Source organism: Manis pentadactyla, chromosome 6 (genome assembly GCF_030020395.1).
Source record: "Manis pentadactyla isolate mManPen7 chromosome 6, mManPen7.hap1, whole genome shotgun sequence".
Taxonomy (NCBI): domain Eukaryota; kingdom Metazoa; phylum Chordata; class Mammalia; order Pholidota; family Manidae; genus Manis; species Manis pentadactyla.
The window spans coordinates 135,754,952-135,770,107 of NC_080024.1; the positions used below are offsets into that span (position 1 = coordinate 135,754,952).

Here is a 15,156-nt window from a genome sequence, read left to right on the forward strand (position 1 = left end):
CTTGCTTTTGCCCCCTCAGGAATGTGGATTCCTGATTAGACTGCTTCCAATATGATTCCCCACTCCTAGGATGTGGATTAAAGTTAGTTTACAGCAGGAAACAATGAGAATGTCGACCGACACAGGACTGCTTAAATCAAATTCAATATGATCATATAATGATATAATGAAACACTCTACTGCTGAAATAAGAAAAGAAGAAAGCTCTCTGGGAACTGGTGAGGAAAGACCTCGGGCTAGAGGATTCAGTGGAAAGAGCCAGGTGCTGATGCATGAACGGATAACAGGCTACATTTTGTGTACATGAAGGTGGAAGGGGGTGAGAGCCCGTATTTGTATTTGCTTGTAATTACAGAAAGAGTCTCTGGAAGGATATATAAGAAACTAATGTTACCTCTGGGGTCAGGGGTGGGCAAGGGGATTGGGAATAGGGCCAGTAGGGAAATGGAAGCAAGACTTTGCACTGCAATACATTTTATACTCTTGATTTTTTTAACATGTGAATGTATTTCCTATTTGAAGCAAATGGATATATAATTTCATTTTCACATACACACATCTTACAATTTATTCCAAAGTATTTGAAAGTAAATTCCAGCACAGGCAATATGACAGTGGCCCTCAGTTCTGGCGTCACTTTAAGGTAGAGCTTCTCAAGGCAGGGGACCAGGCCCCCCAGACCACCGGACAAACATGTTGCTGGGAGATCTGGAAGGAGAACAGACATAGCCATATTCTCGCGCAGAAGGTGGCTTTGCTGAAAGCTCCCGGGCTCACTGCATGCAACTGACTGCTGGCCTTCAGGTCTGTGGGGGGAATGAGCAATAATCACAGACTCTCTCTCTGCCCAACTGATGTACTGTCAGTCCTTGTGAAGTTCATCTGTGCGGGCTTTTTGGACTTCATAAACACAAATTTTATTTGGTCTCCACAACACCTCTGAGAAGTAGTAAATATTATCTCCACTTGACACAAGAAGAAACTAGGGCTCAAAGACCACAGGGTTGGATTAAAGTAATTTCACTAAAGTAAATTCCAGACCAGTATCTCTATTCTGACTCATGAACAATGTCTATGCTCTGTTGGAATTTATGTATTTATGCATTTTGTTATTTGAGACAAGAGCTATCATTGTCTTGCTCCTGACCGTAAGTTTTTGGTTTTTTTTTTATCTAGTGAATTTTCCTGATGTTTTCAAGGGAAGTCTACATACACAGAAGAAGGTCCATGGAAAATGAAGGGAGGAAGGATAAATCAAAGCCAAGAGGCCTCAGTTCTGCAACATGGGAAGCCAAAAAGGTGGATGCAACCTCTCCCATAGACAGTGCTAAAAGGGAATCAGGGGAAATTTGGCCTGTCTTGTGGCCCTTGCTGGGGACCTTGGGAATGCTTGTGGAATAGCAGGCTGGGCAGAACGATGACACCAGACGGAGCTGACATCTGTTTATAAGCAGAGATTGAAAAAAAAGTCCAGAAGGTGAGCGCCTCTTCTTTTCCTTGATAATTTACCAGAGAAAATGTGGATTCTTTCCGGTAGTGAGGCGTCGGTTGATCCACGGATCCTTTCACTGTTGCTTCTTATCAGTATTCCTGCCTCTGACTCACTCACCTCCACACTGTGTCCAGAGTAGCTGTCACCTGTAAAGGGTGGGGGCCCTCATTCTAATCTCAGTGGCTCTATTTGCATCACCCAGATGCTCACCCAGAAGCCAGGGTTTGGCACTTTCTCATTTGATTCCTGCACTAACAGGGAGGAAGGCATGGCAGGTGAAGGTCATGACTTTCACTAGGGAAAACAAGACTGAGTGGGAGACGGCACCAGGCCTAGCGCCGGAGTCAGGAAGCCTGGGGAGGAGCTCTTGCAGCCACAGCAAGTGTTGGGGTGAAGGGTCGTAGGGTCTGGGGCTGCCCACAGCTCCTGGGCAGCAGAGCCCAGGTGCCATCTGCTGCTGCTTTTCCAGTGCCGGGCACGGTTGGGGTGGCCTCATGGGCATTTGACCAGTGCATAGGACCTCACACTCGGAAAGGCCCACACGGTTTAATGCTCTGCAGTCACTGTCTTCAAATCCTTAATGTTATTTTACCTCTTAAAAAAAAATTATTGTGGCAAAATATACATAAAATTTACCACCATGACCATTTTTAATTGAACAGTTCAGTAGCATTAAATACATTCACAATGTTGTATAGCCATCACCACCATCCATTTCCAAATGCTTTCAGTCCCCTAAACAGTAACTCTGTACCCCCAAACTCCCCATCTTCTTCTGCTCCCAGCCCCTGGGAATCTCTATCCCACCTCCTGTCTCTATGAATTTGACTATACTAGGAACCTCATGTGAGTGGACTCATACAGTATTTGTCCTTTTATGACTGGCTTAGGTCACTCAGCCTAATGTCTTCACGGGTCATTCATGCTATATAGCACATGTCAGAATTTCCTTCCCTTTTAAGACTGAATAATTGAGTGGCTGCACCATATTTGTTTTATCCATTCATCCATCACTGAACATTTAGGTTGCTCCCACCTTTAGGCTATTGTGCATAATGCTGCTATGAACACTGGTGTACAAGTTACTATTGGCTTTTAATTATTTTTAAAATGGAGAAAACATTAATAATAAATACATGGACTAATAAATAAATAAGTGGGTTAATAATAAATGGAAACATTAATAAATGGCCTTCAAACTCCAAGGCCAAAGGGAAGAAAATAACAGAAAGGATCTCCGGTGGTAAAAATGTAGGGAAAATTGCTCAAGGGCAAGGTTGTTTCCTGGAGAATTTTCTTCCCTGCTGTTCATTTGCATCAGCCTGTTCATCCTTAACCAGTTGTCAGTTACCTTGATGATTTAATAGATTTGGTGAGGTAAAGAAATACTACATTAAATATATCCACTGACCATAAATGTATCCCAATTTCAGAAATGCTCAATGTGGATAATTATTAAAGCTGAGTGATGGGTGTGTGGAGATTCATTGTACTATTCTTCTAAATGTTTGAAATTTTAATAATAAAATTGGAAAATAATTTGAAAAATGTGAAAAGTGCATCTTGAAGTGGAGGAAAAGGGTTCATTCTACTTCCTGACTTAACCCAGTTTTCAGCCTTCATCTTGGGGGTTGGAAGTTTGAGGCTTGGCTCATGTCCCTGGGTGTGGGTGCCCCCAGGAGGCCTCCCCAGGGCCCGGATTGTTATAGCAAGTTGTCCTGGAGTTATTTCCCTTCTCCATCCTCTGGCCTCACATGCTCTACTCAAGTGAGTTCCAGTAAAATTAACAGCCTGGATGGAGAAACAAGAAGAGGGCGGGGAAGCCCCTAGATTTCTCCTGGGAGGCCCTTCTGTCTCCCGCCACCCCTGCAGGGCCAGCAAGAGCTGAGCTGCCGGGGGAAGGGGGCTGGGCTGTAAAACGACGCTCCCTTCAATCCCCAGCCCCCACTTCCTTATGTTAGGAATTTTAACAAAAGGAGGAACATTAAACCGGAGAGTAATACTCTGCCAGTCTTTCAAGTGGTCCGGGAACATCTGCTTGAGAAAACACATTGTGCGGTGAGTCACTGGGGTCCGGCCTGGCCTCGCATTGGCCAGGAGGATCTCCTGATGCCGGACGAACGCTGGTCCTTCTCCCATTGGAAGGGAGCTGACCCAGGCCGCCTGCACTGCTTGGCCCGGGTGATGCTGGAGCACACTGCCATCCCCGTGGCCTCCCAGCTTGTCCTCAGCCCCTGGCAGAGTGCATGGCTTCCTGAAACTGTCTGCTAACTTTGGAAGAGGTTAGAAAAATGAGAAAGACGTGCAGCGTAGGCAACATGTCTGAGTATGAGTGTCTGCCCCTTCAAGAACCGGCCACAAGGCCTGCACCTGTTTAAATGAGCTGTCAATCCCGGGACGGTGGTCCTGCTGGGGCTGGAAAAGCGTGATGGCTTCTTAGCCTGCAAAAGTAAAAGTCTCACTGTCCATAGTAGCAGCTCATTTGGGCTTGGATCCAAAAGCTTGGGCCTGGTGGATGGGCCCCAAAGCAGCCTAACGAGGGCAGGGTCCTGTGTGAAAACTACAGTCAACACCTGCTGCCTCAGGCCTCTGACATCCTAGAAGGTGGGATTTGCTGTTTATCCTACGGCGACTGTCAAGAAGGGGGCTGTCTGCAATTACCACTGGCTCACGTCTTCTGGGCCTGTTCCGAACCAACTCTTCTCCCCTCTGTCTCTGCTGGCCACCTCCCTCTAGTTACCATGGACACATCTTCTCCATTTTCTGGAAAGATATTTGAGAAAAAAAGTAAAGGGGCTTTGGGGCAATACAGAATCCAGGGCCTTAGTGAAAAGGGCATGCAGGGACCATACAAAGTCTTAGAACGTCCGAGCAGGAACAGTATTGTAGGGCTTCTTGAAAAGAAGTCATAATTGACACCAGTCTTGGAGCTGAACTTCCATGGCTTATTTCATTTAACACTAAACAAACTACCTGGGGTAACCTCCTGACTTTACAGGTGGAATCAGGGCAGGTAACTTGCCCAAGTTCCCATGTGTTGCACATGGCAGAGTTGACATTCATGCTTGTCACTAAGCTAGACCCAAGCGCCAAGCGTGGAGGTGGCTGAGAATTCGCCCAGCCTACTTCGCAGACGTCTTCCCACTGTGGCCAAGAGTGAAGCAGAATCTACTTTGCTTTGTTGAATGAGGCCCGAAACCCAGTGACTCACCTATGGAACAATGGCGAGGAGGCCCCTTGTTAGGCGGCTGGAGTGCCCCCCACACTGCTCAGCCCTGTCCACTGGGAGCCCCACCAGCCACTTCCCAGAGTGAGGCCACTGTGGGGCAGCCCTAGCCTGCTGGGCCTGGGAGGGCAGGCTCCTTGTCGGCAGGGCCCTTCCGAGGGACTGAGGCATTCTGAATGTGTGTATTTGCATTATTCTTCTTAAAGCAGGCCCCCCAAACTGCATAAACTTCAGGGTCCCTCAGAACCTGGATCTACCCTTGCCTGAAGGCAGTGACTATCCAGAGCTGAACTTGGGCCTTCACAGAGCAAGGAATTGTTCTGGGAGAGAATGCAGGGCATCTCCAGCTTCAGAGCTTGGGGCCATCCTTGGGGAGTCTCCGCCTGGTGAAGGTGGAAGGATCTGGGGCAAGGAAGACTTGGCTGGAAAGCAGCTACGACCCTCAGCACCCTATAGGGCAGGGAAGTCAGGCTGCTTGCAGACCTGTAGGGCACTGTGCTCTGATGTTGCGGGGCCAGGATGGAAGGGGATACAGAGTTGAGAAAACAATGCCTTGCAGAGAGGGAGGTTGACTGGCCTCTCAGTGCTGCTGGACTTGTGGTGGGTAACATTCTCCTTGAGGTTCTGTTCTCAGCCCTAGATTCTGGGAAAGGAGGCTGGCTGGTGCTCCCTACAGCTTCAGCTGGAGCGCAGCCCCTTGTAGGAAAGGCGTTGCAGGGCCCTGAGCTGTGCGGCCTCGGGCAGGATACTTCCTCGGGGCCTCGGTTCCCCCGTCTGAAGTGCCTGACTCAAGAGAAGACATTGCTGCCGCTTCTCTTCAGCCTCCATAAGGCCTGCCCCGCTCCAGGAAAAACAAGCAGCGACACAGTGCTGTGGCCATACGATGACTCTGTGAATCTTGGTGAGGCAGGGGCCACAGGGCAGAAAGAGCGCCTTGAGGGGCTGTCTTGTGACCTCCCGGAGCCCGACTCCCCACTGTTCCCTGGCAGTCGGGCAAACAGAGGGGGCAGTTTAGGAGAGCCTGAGCTCAGTCTGGTGTCACTGCCATCTGCCCCCAAGTTTGGCTGAGCCTCTGTCCTCACCTGTTAAGTGCAGGGCTCAGGGTGGTGGAGGGGAGCACTCCTATTTGGATTTTTTCTGAGGTGGTGTAAGCATCAAATATGAAAGACCTTTGAAAAGGATAAAGTTCCACTCAGACTTAAAGGATTATTATTTACTTGATTCCTTGAAAGAAAATCACAGTGAGAACTTCTTTGGTCCTGGACAGGCCAGGGTTTCTGGGGATCATTTCAACACCATTCAGTGGCACTTTCACACCTGGCCTCGTTAGCTGGTAAACCCTCATCCGGGAGAGGTTTTCAGTGGCTCTCGCTGCTACAAATGGGCCAGAAGAGGCCTTAGTGAGCTGGCCTAAAACATTCCCTGGTTGGATTTTTTTTTCATAGCAGGCCAAGACTGTTAGCCCAAAGCCTGCCAGTGCCAAACTCTTGATTTTTACACATTCCATTGCATAAAATATAATCCAAATAAACATTTTTAGCTACTTAGGGCCCACCAACTTTGCATATCCCATCAAAGTACACCTGACATCTGCTAACCACAGATAGGACAAACCATGCAGCCAGGAGAGGCCCCCACGTCACTGCTGCCATCAGGAGCTCCCTGGCCCAGGGACCGCATATCGCTGTCACCTAGACACCCAGCGCCCTCTCTGTCCCGGGAATCCCCTTGCCCTGCTCCCCTTCTGGGTGGTGGCTTTGTGCCACTGACTCTGGAAGGACTCTTGCCGGGGCGGCCTTCCCCTTCCTTCAGCCCTGCCCGAAGTCCCCCCAGTATAGCTTGCTCTGTGTTACTGACTCTTGTGGTCCCGTGTTCTCTTTACCAACCCTGAAAATCCTCAAACTCACCACATTTGATCAGTCTGCTTCTGAGTCAGAAAAACCTCAGGCATTTTGCCAGTGGCTCAGCTTAGGAGCTTGTGTAAACACCAGCAAACTTCTTTAGTCTGGAAGTTCTCCACATGAGACACGGCTCCCCAGTACTCAGAGCCTTCAGAACAGGCAGCAGCTCCAGGGGGAGCAGAGGGGCAAAACCCCAAACGCAGCCCAAGCATCAGGCTCCAGGCTCGTAATGGCACATGTGGTCAGACACATGTGTGTGGGATGGCCTGAGGGTCCCCCCTGGCTGTGCCTGGCATAGGGATCAGGGCGGACTGGTTTCTGGGTGTCGTCATAAGGTAGAACTTGGGAAGTAATTTACCAAAGAGAGAAAGAGAGAGAACTGGAGGAGCCCAGGGAGAGCAAGTGCAGCTTCATTTCACAGAAAAGGAAACAGGTCTGGGGAGCTGGGCGAAGCGACTTGCCCAGCTCACATTCCAATTCCTGGCAGAGCTGGGGAGCCTAATCCATTACTTTTCAACCACAGTGCTCCACTTAAACATGGAAGGGTCACTTTGTACTAGTGAGCTCATTACATGATTTGCCGTGAGAACAGTACCTGCAGACTGGCCTTATCTTTATCTTACAGCTGTGAAGCCAGAACACCTCATCCCCGGCCCCAGTGTCTGGCTCAGGATGAGAGTACATCAACAGGGCTGGCAAACGGCAAGACCACTTCGGCTGGAACAGTGGGAGAGAGGGGGCATGTCCTTTCCAGCTGTACACAAACCCAGGCAGCGCGGGCCTGCACCTGCCGCGGGTCCTTGCCTCACACCAGGCCTGAGAAGGGATTCAGCCTGGAACGCAAAGGAAGCTTCACCTGAAGTTCTCCTGGGGCCTTTCAGTCATGAAAAACCTGGAATACCCTTTTCTATGTAACAAATCTGAGTCAAATTTTCTCCTTTTCAGCATCCACTGGGGTGCCAAACTGCCTGTCCCCCTGTTATTTTCTACCATTGTTCTGTGGCTGTGGTTCTGATCGTTGTGCTCATGCTGATGTACCACCTGTCGTTGGAATCCTGCACAGGCCGGAGGTGGAGGACCAGGTGCCCTGCCCTGAGCCCCTCCTTAATGCGAAGGCTTTTGGCCAAGGTCCCATGCTAGTTAGGGCAGAGTTGGACACCCCACCTCTTTCTACAAGACCACGTTGCCCCGTTATGCTGACCAACCTGGAGGCACTACAGACATTTAAAATATGCCAAGTGTAGGCCACAGAAACTGGTGCCATCGCCAACCAACATGGGAGACCATAACTAGAGGGGATAAAGGGAAGCTGATCTCATTTGGAGATGTAAAACCAAGGAAGAGGCTGGTGAGAATTCTTGGCATCATTCTGGGTCAGAAGAAGTGAGAGAGAAACTGGAAAATATAAGTGAAAGAAAGGAGGAATTTGAAAAGAGGTTATTATTAGAAACTGACCAGTTGGCCTCAGGGCCGGTTTCCCACCCTGCAGCTGTGTCCCACTTCTAGCAACAGGGCGTGGCTCTTGGCTGAGGAGACTCGCTTGGCTGTGGCCCAAGAGAAAGGAATGCTGGGCTCATAGGGTTTGGGGTTATTGTGTTCAAAGTTAAGAGGGCAGGAGGCTATGCCTCGTAGGATGTGAACTCCTAGTTCCACTGGACTCTGTTGAAGAACTGGTAGAACATGAAGGCTGGCTGCTCTGAAAAGATTTTAGAATTTGGCAGTGGGCAGCTGATGCATGATAAATTCCAGTATCCCAGAGGCCTGCTCAACTCTGTGGTTGAGACCAGAAGCTGTTCTCAAGAATGAGAAGAACCAGAGAAGACTTTTAGTCTCAGATGCCCATTCCCAAAATTTAAGAGTTTAGTTTTGTTGGATCTGTTACCCCAAGAGGTTTTTACAAAACAAAAATTACAGCAGTAATTTTGAAGGTGTATTTCTATGGTTAGTTGTTAGAACTCCAAGTGGAAAAGTTAAGCACATTTCTTTAAGGCTGCATGTGACTGACACTATTAATTGGCTGCCCACAAAGGCTCTCCCAACCCCCTTCTACCTTGCCAATTTTTGCCATCAATATTAGAATCTCCACAGTCCTCCTTGTAGATAGGGGTGAGCATATGATCCTGTTCTAACCCAAAAGATATAAATGGAAGCCTAAAAGGATAGAGGTTGGGGGGTTCTGAGAAAGCTTATGCCTTCATGATACACAAAACAGAGGGTCAGCTTGGGGCCTTACCTTCCTCCTCTTATCTGTTATAAATACATTTGTGATGGTTGGAGCAGCAGCAGCTATCATGTGATTCTGAGGGACGACCAAGAAAATTGCAGTCACATCTGCTCTGGTATGACTAATTCATTGAACACCAAGGCCACAACCAGCTTGCCAGGCTTCTTGTCTTAAAAACAAAACAAACACAAAAGCCTTATATTGAGGTTTCTGCCTCTTGTAGCTGAATGTCATCATAATCGATATCTAAGACTTCTCAGTACATTTAATATGCTTGGGTGTCTTTTGAATCTCTAAGAGGGGAAGAGAATATGCAGCAATTCCAAACTTGTGTAACTGAGGTGTGATGTAAAAGAAATTTGTGTGGGGGGGGGACTAGTGTGTCAGTGGTTCATAAGCCTGGTATGACAGGCTGACCCTAGGATGGGTCTAATTCCATCCCACTGAGTTTAGCCAGAACCTGAGACTCACTTGTAACCAGTAGAATATAGCAACAGCCACATGTTTGGAAGAGGACCCCGGGCTTCAGAGGTAGCACCCTGGCTGATATCTTTATTGCAGTCGTGTGAGACCCTGAGTAGAACAGATAAGCTCTACTGACTTCTGACCCCCTAGAAACCATGAGATAATAAAGTGTGTCATTTTACATGCTAAGTTTGTAATCGTTATACAACAATAGAAAACTAACACACTTAGGAAAGTGCCAGCTCCAGTATAAAGCTCTGACTTGTAAGTTGCTTCTGGTCTTTGGGGTCTGGGGATAATGATGTGAAGGCTTTCTGATATGGGTCACCCATTGGCTTTTCTTCTAGGGCACTTTTCTTCCAATAAAGATGTTCTAATCTAGTAAGTATTAAATCCTCAAAAAATGAAACAGGTCTAGATGTGAAGGCTTTCTGATATGGGTCACCCATTGGCTTTTCTTCTAGGACACTTCTCTTCCAATAAAGATGTTCTAATCTAGTAAGTATTAAATCCTCAAAAAATGAAACAGTTCTAAATACATGTTGTTCTGCATGAGTTTCATCACCTCTGACTGGTTAGAAATACCAACTTCCTCATGTAGAGTTCATTCCGTTTTCCACCTACTTGGAGAGAAGTTGACTGTCCTAGGTGGGGACACAGATATTGTTCTGAGAGACTGTTTTGCTCTTCAGAGTGAGGATGCTGGTTTCCTGGTATTTTGGTTATTGATCATCCTTCCTTGTCTTCATTTCACATTCAAAATATATACCTTCCTATGAAATTTCCAAAATAGGTAGGTGGGTGAGACAAGCAAATTAGACTTTGTTGGGCCCCTTAGCCCAGTGATATTCCAAAACTTTTTAGAAAAAAAGAGAGCTCAATTTACCTGAAGCTATTTATAATTTTTGTCTTTTGTTCCACACCAACAAGCAGTTCTCTAAAACCAGTTGGCTGTTCTATAATTTAACTCAATTCTGATACCATCAACCCAGAGATAGCATCAGACCCCACAGGTTAAAGGCTCAGTCCCACAAGGGCCTCCCACCTGCACTCAGAGTCCAGCTGCAAGTCCAGACTGTCACCTGTGCTTCTGAGGTTCCTGTGACCCACCTCTGGGTTTGATTAATTTGCTAGAGGGGCTCACAGAATCCAGAGAAACATCTTACTTACTAGATCACTGGTTTTTTATAGAAGGATATAACTCAGGAACAGGCAGATGGAGGAAGTGAACAGGGATTCGGAGCTTCCATGTCCTCTTCCAGGGCACCACCTGCCTGGTGCCTCCACGTGTTCGTCAGTCTGGAAGCTCTCTGAACCCTGGCCTTTTCGGGTTTATGGAGGCTTCATTACATAGGCATGATTGATTAACTCATTGGCCACTGGTGATCGATTCAACATGCAGGCCAATTACAGCATCAAGCAGTTTAGGTTCAGGTGAGGATCCTGGCCATAGGGACTTCCATTTACCCCACACTATTTAAAAGTTTATTTTGTCATTTTAGATTGGCAAAGATTAAACACAATAAAACCTAGTGTAGTCAAGGTCTAGCAAAGCCAGTCAATTTTATACCCTGTTGTTAGGATTGTAAATGGAAACAGTGAATCAGGAAGCCTATGATTTGAACTGTGCTTGTGTTCAGTGCCACCATTTATGCACACCTTTATTACATATTGGGACAGATTCCCTACGTATTGCTGGGTGGAAAACAGCCTGGTGTTACTGATCTCAAACTGCACACTGTATGTATACGATTGTGTACTGTGTATCGTTGTACTCACACAATACAGGGACTGAGGGAAGAGTTTAGAAAGAGAGTCGCAGTACTTGTTCTGGCGTGTGGGATTTGGGGTTATCTTGTTCTCGCTTACCAAGTCTAAGAGACCATTCTGTCTCTGCCCCATCCTCACTCAGCCCCACTGAGGTACAGCAGGGACATGGGGCAACATGATTAATTTTTCCTGCCTATGATGAAAAATGCCAAGATATAAATAGTATAGTAAGAACAGGAGGGACCCTATCTTAAGGCTAAGATTCCATTTTAAAAACCAAGGAGTTAGGAGTAAGATTCCTAACATACTTTATGGTAATTAGCTAATGACCAACCCTATCTTAAGGCAGGGTAAGCATTCCTAACTGGTATGTTCCCACTGCTTGAGGGCAACCACATCATGGAGACGAACAGGATTAATAAATTCCTTCTGTTAAATTTAATCTCATAGAGTATCTAGAGGACTGACTCTGGATGATGCATCGTGTCTCTCACCAGAGACGTCATGAGACCACAGAACAAGCCTATGCCCCCTTGTCCTTTACCCCATTCTCAAAATCCTTAAAAGATATGAATCCTAAGCCTTTAAGCACACTCCCCTTTCTTTGAGTGTGTACTTTGCATTTTATTTCTGTGCTCTTCCACCCTCTCGAGAATTTAATAAGAGACCCCTTTTCCCTGTGGTGTCTCTGTTACTTTGCTATTTCCTTCAATTTTCTAGACTTAAGCACAAGTCTTCACTTTCTCTGTTCTACTTCAGACAAGTAGGGAAGGGCTGCTAAGATCTCTGATTTAAGCTGTAAGTTCCCATTGCCTGGGTGACCTGGATGAGGCTGCTGCTCTACATTCATGCTCTGTAGGAGCCTGCCCCCAAATCCCCTTTCTTTGCTTTGGGAAGCTCTCAGAACATGATCTCACTCCATCCAGTGCTCTGCAGCTCCCCCAAATCCTGGGGTGGTAGGGGCTTAGTTCCCATGCCATGCAGATCAAGTGGACACTGGATGCCAGGCGATTCTAGCTTCAGGAGTCAGCAAGGGATTTGCCCTATGCTGCGCAGGAGTTCAATGAGCTTCTCTTTCTTCTCTTTGCTCTTCTTTTAAAAGGCATTTAAAAACCTTGAGGCTCTCTACTGCCTGCATAACTACTGCCATTCGCTACTACTCTCACTTTAATGAATTTCTTCCTTACCTACACTCATCTGACCTGTCTGTGAATTCTTTCTTGATCAGAGTCAAGAACCCTCCCCCATCCAGGGTGAGGATTCACCTAGTGCACAGGGAGAGGCCTCCCCAGATGCTGCTGCTGGCAACCCCAGGACGAGAGCTCCTATTCCTCCGCTCCTTTCCAGGCTGAACTGGTTCTGTGGGCACAGCCACAGTGGGAAAGGAGGCAGGGCAGTCAGGCCATTCAAAGGAATGCAAAGACAATTTTGGCGTATGGAGAGAAGATGAGTCATTCATTTTAATACCAAAGAACAACCACCTTAGAAACTAGGAGAAGCTTCCTGGCCTAGCTGCTCTAAGACTGAAGATAGTGGGGTATGTGGATTTTCAGTATATTTTTTTTCTTTCTGGAGCATTTCTCTGTATCTCCCACTCCCTTATATTGTGAAAGAATATATATACATGTTATATATGTATATAATATAATATGTATTATATATGTGTGTGTGTGTGTGTATACATATATATATATACATTTGAGAATGAAAGTTTTACATATGCAACCTAATCAAACCACAGGAAGTCCCCTACCAAGTGGTGTTTCCCAGCCCAGCTACTCTACATGCCTGGGAGCCAGACTAACAAGGAGAAACTTGGTATCTATGGCATATAATACATAACATATAACAAGTACTTGCACATCTGGAGGCATATGAGTTTCTCCAGCTTTTCATCCTGGTTTTTTTTTTTTTTTGGAAACCATTGGGCTTGTTTAAACTGTGTCTGAATGGAAAGTTTTATGAAGAACAAGAATGAAAATTTATTTTAGAAAATCAGTTTTAGGTCTTGTTTACCCTGGGGCCAATATTCATTCTAAGGGGAAAACAAAAAAGGAAAAAACATCTGAGTCTTGGGTTTTCTCTAGGAAGGCTGAGAGCTGAGATTCTAGAGTCCTTTTCTTTGTTTAGGGGCTGGAAACCCAAAGCAATGGGGCCAGGCAGCTGACGGTGAGGCTGGTGGATGGAGGCTCGCCTAGCTAGAGAGTACAGCCCTTCTAAAGGGGGCACCGTTACACAGAGCCAGGAGTGTCACCTAATCCTCTCATTTTTAAAAGAAGGCAGAGATTGATTTGAAAGATATATGTGCCCCTATGTTTATCGCTGCACTATTTACAATGGCCAAAATATGGAAGCAACCTAAGTGTTCATTAATAGATGAATGGAGATGAAAGAAGATGTGGTACATATACACAATGGAATATTATTCAGCCATTAGAAGACCACAAATCCTACCATTTGCAACAACATGGATGGAGCTAGAGGGTATTATGCTCAGTGAAATAAGCCAGGTGGAGAAAGACAAGTACCAAATGACTTCACTCATTTGTGGAGTATAACAACAAAGCAAAAACTGAAAGAACAAAACAGCAGCAGAAGCACAGACACCAAGAAGGGACTAATGGTTACCAAAGGGAAGGGGCTGTGGAGGGTGAGTGGGGAGGGAGAAGGGGATTAAGGGGCATTATAATTCACAATTTCAATATAGGTAGGTCATGGGGAGGGCAGTACAGCATGGAGAAGACAAGTAATGATTCTATACAATCTTACTGTGCTGACAGACAGTGGCCTCAATAGAGAGGATGAGGACTTGATAATATGGGTGAATGTTGAAACCACAGTGTTGTTTATGTGAAACCATCATAAGATTGTATATCAATGATATTTTAACAAAAAAAAGAAAGAAAAGAAAATATTCACAAATATATAATTATACTTCAAGCATTATTTCTAGTTACAGTTTAAATACACCATGGATGCATATATCTTTCTTCCTTTAAAAAAAAGTGTTTTATATGGGATGTGGACACCAAGATGTTAATGGTGTTTATCTCTGTATGGATCATGAGTTGTTTTATTTTGTTTTATAGTTTTCTATATTTTTCTAGAAATAACATCAATACTTTGTAATTGGAAAAAAATATGGATTAGAGATAATTTTTGGCTTATGCAAAATTCCTTTCTTTTGTGAAAATACAGAGGAAAATTCCAATGTTATGTTACAGTGAATATATGTTATATGTAAAATGAATTCTTTTAAAGAAGTCCTTGGAAATCAAAGGAAAAAACAGATTGGCTTTTCACTGGTCAAATCTCCCAATATGTAAATATAAGTAATTGATTGGAATTTTTAAGAGATAATGTCTGAACCAAATGATACAGAGCAGGAGAGACCTTAGAGATCATCTTGTTTAATCTATCATTTGGGAGATAAAAGTTTGAGGTCCAGAGGAAGAAATGACTATCCAGGATAATACTGAAAGTTGGACCCGAGACTAGACCTATTGACTCATGATGTGGTTTTATTAATGGGCTTTCCACTGCTGGTACTTCCAAATAACCCAACACATTTCATTAGGGTAGTCATCCTTTCCTCCCCCCTTCCTTCTCCCTCTCTCCTCCCCTCCCTCCCTTCTCTAATTCATCCATTCATGTATGTGTATCTCCTTTTCATTATTTTCTAGGCAATTGTAAATCTGAATTCCTCTCATGGAGGAGGCATTTGGGACAGCGGTTCTTAATTCTAAGTACTTAAGACTTTTTAAGTACGATGTTTTCATGTATTTTTAATTTTATTGCCCTATAATCAGGAAATTTGGCTTGTAAATCTCTACTTTTTGTATTTTATTGAGGTTTTCTTGGAAGCCAAATATATGATCAATTTTTATAAAGATTCCATGGACAAAATAAAATAATGTTCATTTTTCATCAGTAAGACACTGAATCCTATGTACATATTAAATCAAGTTTGTAGATTATAATATTCAAATCCTCTATGTCATTTATTTGTTTTACGAGATCTGTCAAATTCAGAATATACATTAAAGTATTTTAATATGCATATATAAACATACACATA

At 45.2% G+C, this 15,156-nt stretch overlaps 1 long non-coding RNA gene across 1 annotated transcript; it reads right to left on the bottom strand.

The window, feature by feature from the left end:
* Nucleotides 1–484: 484 nt before the first annotated feature.
* On the bottom strand, nt 485–10,647 carry LOC118928955 (uncharacterized). Its single transcript, XR_005031421.2, has 4 exons — nt 10,479–10,647; nt 8,853–9,012; nt 5,801–5,887; nt 485–5,700 (listed from the first exon to the last, which is right to left on the bottom strand). It is a non-coding gene; the product is annotated as an uncharacterized LOC118928955 (long non-coding RNA).
* Nucleotides 10,648–15,156: the final 4,509 nt, after the last annotated feature.